Raw genomic sequence first — 4,668 nt, forward strand, 5'->3', positions numbered from 1 at the left:
GTCATTTCCATGATGGATCAACTGAGATGGTTTCCATGCGAGAGAGAGAGATAGGTAAACACAACATGCTCTGGAAGATTTTGGCAGCTAAGACATAATTGAAGAACACCAATAAAACTAGGGAATGTCTCAAACAGGTGCCCTGGCTTATCACCTAGCCATTATTATCTAGAATTTACCCAGCCTCCAACAGGAAAGACCATTTCAATTTTCCCTCTATCTAAATTGAATGATCCTGGAATTATTTGTTATACGTCAGCCTTTACACAACTTTGGGTAAAGGGCGAGGGCAGTCATTGTCCTCCAATATTCTTGGGACTACTGGCATGAGCCATAAAATCCGCTCCTGACACTTTACCACATATGTGCAAGGGTACATCGACCGAGACTAGGAATGAGCACCACGTTCGAATTCATGTTCTTAGATATTTTTTGAGTATATCATTTGCACCTACAGTCATCTCTACCTGATATATGTGCCTACTCCTATAGTAAAGGCTGTCTCCCTATCACTTGGAATCATTTCAATCTCTTTGAAAATAGAAAGCAATGAAGAAAGTATCAAACCAAGTATGGGTACTGTTATGAGGCCTTTTTCGAAAAATCTCAGAATCTGATGCCAAACTGCACAGTTCTCATCCTCTTTGAAGAGGAAGAGTGCCAGGCAGGCTCTGAAATCCTCATGGGTCTCACGAGGTCCTCATATCTGGACCTCAGATTACATCTGCTCAAGTCAGTCAACGTCCTCACATACCTGTTGTCATCATAGATCCAGAAAGGCCTTCGCTCAACACATGAGTTTTCACCTACCAAGTGAAACCCCAGAGAGCTAGACTCCTGGCCCTTGACAAGGAAGTTCAAAACTGTGCAGGAGGCATGTAGCTCATTCTGTCAAAGGTGGTGGGGAAACACAGTGACAGGATTGAAGAGCCTTTCCCCTCTGACACCATATGAGAAAAATAGAGGTCAAAACATTGCATTTGGTCGGTGTCACTGGCCCCAAGTCGGGTAGCTGTGAATGTTCCCTGAAATTATGTACTTAATCTTTACAACAGAGATTTTGGTAAGAATAGAGAAAACATTCAAGTAAGCAAAATGACTTTGTTCCTATCTAGATAAGATTTTGTCAACATCCTAATTTGCGGTTTTGATTCTATGCTCTTCCTCTTAACCCTACTTTAGGATTCCTCCTCCTGTTCCTTTCTTCCATGTATGTTCCTCTCCATCTTACAGTGCCCAGTATTGAGCCTTCCAGTTGTCCTGCAATTGTCAATGCTCTGGAGGATTTTGTGATGTATGTCACATGACCACCAGCTCGTTCCATATTTCCTTGGACAACAAATTGGAACACACAAGCCAAGCTACATTTTGGTCCATATACATTTCCAGGTATCCCACAGGACATTGACAGGGACAGGAGTTGGGTTCTGTGTTCCTGATTCCTGAACCTTCTCTTCTTATCACCTCTCATGTCATGTTTCTTCAAATGAACTCAAATCCACCCAGTTTCCAAGATGAAGGAAGGCATTGCATTTAATACCAAAAATATTCTTCGTTTTGTTTTGTTTTGTTTTGATTTTTCCGACAATGGACAACTAGATTTCTGGCTCAACATAATCCATAATCATTTATAAAAAGAATAATTATGGTTCATTGTCAGCTCTGTTTGGGGCTGCGAAAAATTTATGGCAATTCACCTGAATTTTAGAGGGCAAGATTGCAAGTTTCCATGCTACTTACAAGGACGTGAAAACGCATGGGTTGCTCTCTTAGTATCCACGCCAGAGGATCAAGGATAGATGAAATTTGTGAGGGTTATTGTTCTGTGCTCTAGGGGTCTAGACTCCTAACACCCTATCATCTTCCTTTGGTTTCCACACCTGTCAGGGCAGAAAGAAGAATTTAATTCTTTGAGCTTGAATGTCCATAAGGGAAGGAGCTGGGAGAAGGCTTTTCTTAGTACTTCTGGATATATTATTTAGAATTGGAAGCTTCAAGGGTAGCTACAAAAGAAAGTCACATAGTCCAATAACTTCACCCAACTAATGGTTTTCCAAATGCACATCAACATACTAATGGTATTAGGTAGTATCCTTGTCACTTGCTTGGGTTGGGACTACCTAGCTAAGTCCCCTACAATGCCAGGGCCATAACAAGTGTTCCACCAGCAAGAGGCAAGATGAAGCCTAGGTTGTTTAGCCATAAGAGGGACGTCAAATGATTCTCATCTCTAGAGGTACACAGTAGGTAAATATTTAGTCAGCCGAGACTGCAGCCTGCCTATAAACAAAAGACACCATGGGAAGCAGCGTCACTGCTTACCTGTCCTGCCAGAAGGGAAGCAACTCTCCAAGTTTTAGCCTGCAACATAATAAGTATGAAGGTTATCAGAAAAGGAAAGGCGTCTAGGCAACCTTGACTTTCTAAAGTGTCCCGACCTTCAAGTCTGCCAGCCGTTCAGTATTTCCCAGAACCAACTATTGAATTCATTTCCTCCCTTCCAATCCCCTCAGATTTTAGCCACTGTGGCAAAAATTTCTCTTCTTCTGATGGCTTCCTCAAAAGCTGTCTGTGAGAGCATCTTTGCCAGTGCCAGCAGACACAGTGTGGACGCCTCTCAGTGGGCAGCAAGGAAGTTCAACAAAGCAAAGAAGAGGCACTGCCTATAGCATTGCAGTATGGTCATTCTTAACTCCTCCTCGTTTCTCAAAGTCAAAACGAACAAGTTTCACAGAGGTGAAAGTCAGTAAGCCCTATGGTATCTTTGAGATTTCAGGGTGTCATTGAAATTTATGCTCTGTGCATGGAATTCTTTCCTTGTTTATCCAACAGAGTATTCCATAATTGACTTTAGATTTCTTCCATGCCATGCAACCTCATCTTGGAAGAGAGGGGAATCCAAAGGTGCCTCTTTGTCTACATGTATGTTACCATGTCTCGATTCATGGAACTCAAGTCTTACACTTGGAAGAGCGTTGGAATCATCTACCATGCTTCAGGTTAAATCTGATGAAAAGAAGATGTTTTGTACGCACTAACTGACCACCCTGTGGGCAAATACTCATGGGTTGCTTTTTAATAGAGTATGTTATACTACACATCTGAGATTACATGATGTCCTTGATTGGATATTCAAGTTTCAACCATGGTTGTAGAAATTGTGTATCCAGCAAGAGTTACCAAGAGTCCTATCCTCCTGCTTCCTAAAAGTCTGTTAGTAGTAATATATATATATATATATATATATATATATATATATATATATATGTGTGTGTGTGTGTGTGTGTGTGTGTGTGTCAGTTCTGAATTAATATGTTCATCATGAGGATATTAAGAAGATTCAGTGTGTGGTTCGTTCTTATTTCATTGGAGAGTTAGCGTGTCTGCTCCATTATCAGGACTGTGGGTCTACCAGCTAGCAACATGTTCTTTAGAAATATCTTTCCTTGTTTTTTAAAGGAATAGTTGTTTTCATAGATCTTGGGTAACACGCAAATTTTGTTAGAAGAGATGATGTGCATCTGTGTGAGAGCTGCAATAAGAGGAAGAATGTACGCAGGTGGAAAACAGAAACAACAACAAGAAATAACAGAAAGCAAAGCCCAATTGTCATTTCCATGATGGATCAACTGAGATGGTTTCCATGCGAGAGAGAGAGATAGGTAAACACAACATGCTCTGGAAGATTTTGGCAGCTAAGACATAATTGAAGAACACCAATAAAACTAGGGAATGTCTCAAACAGGTGCCCTGGCTTATCACCTAGCCATTATTATCTAGAATTTACCCAGCCTCCAACAGGAAAGACCTTTTCAATTTTCCCTCTATCTAAATTGAATGATCCTGGAATTATTTGTTATACGTCAGCCTTTACACAACTTTAAGTAAAGGGCGAGGGCAGTCATTGTCCTCCAATATTCTTGGGACTACTGGCATGAGCCATAACATCCCCTCCTGACACTTTACCACATATGTGCAAGGGTACATCGACCGAGACTAGGAATGAGCACCACGTTCGAATTCATCAGTTCCTAGATATTTTTTGGTTACGTCATTGGCACCTACAGTCATCTCTACCTGATATATGTGCCTACTCCTATAGTAAAGGCTGTTTCCCTATCACTTGGAATCATTTCATTCTCTTTGAAAATAGAAAGCAATGAAGAATGTATCAAACCAAGTATATGTACTGTTATGAGGCCTTTTTCGAAAAGTCTCCGAATCTGATGCCAAACTGCACAGTTCTCATCCTGTCTGTAGAGGGAGGAGTGCCAGGCAGGCTCTGAAATCCTCATGGGTCTCACGAGGACCTCATATCTGGACCTCAGATCGCATCTGTTCAAGTCAGTCAACGTCCTCAGAGACCTGTTGTCATCATAGATCCAGAAAGGCCTTCGCTCAACACATGAGTTTTCACCTACCAAGTGAAACCCCAGAGAGCTAGACTCCTGGGCCTAGACAAGGAAGTTCAAAACTGTGCAGGAGGCATGTAGCTCATTCTGTCAAAGGTGGTGGGGAAACACAGAGGACAGGATTAAAGAGCCTTTCCCCTTTGACACCATATGAGAAAAATAGAGGTCAAAACATTGCATTTTTTGGGTGTCACTGGCCACAAATCAGGTACCTGTGAATATTCCCTGAACTTATGTACTTAATCTTTACAACAGA

At 41.5% G+C, this 4,668-nt stretch overlaps 2 non-coding genes across 2 annotated transcripts; both read right to left on the minus strand.

The window, feature by feature from the left end:
- Positions 1-708: 708 nt before the first annotated feature.
- Positions 709-773, minus strand: LOC132647785 (small nucleolar RNA SNORD109A). The gene has a single exon (XR_009586128.1). It is a non-coding gene; the product is annotated as a small nucleolar RNA SNORD109A (small nucleolar RNA).
- Positions 774-4,319: 3,546 nt separating this feature from the next.
- Positions 4,320-4,384, minus strand: LOC132647841 (small nucleolar RNA SNORD109A). Its single transcript, XR_009586181.1, has one exon. It is a non-coding gene; the product is annotated as a small nucleolar RNA SNORD109A (small nucleolar RNA).
- Between the last annotated feature and the right edge of the window lie 284 nt (positions 4,385-4,668).

The sequence above is a fragment of the Meriones unguiculatus genome, chromosome 14, assembly GCF_030254825.1.
Source record: "Meriones unguiculatus strain TT.TT164.6M chromosome 14, Bangor_MerUng_6.1, whole genome shotgun sequence".
NCBI lineage: Eukaryota > Metazoa > Chordata > Mammalia > Rodentia > Muridae > Meriones > Meriones unguiculatus.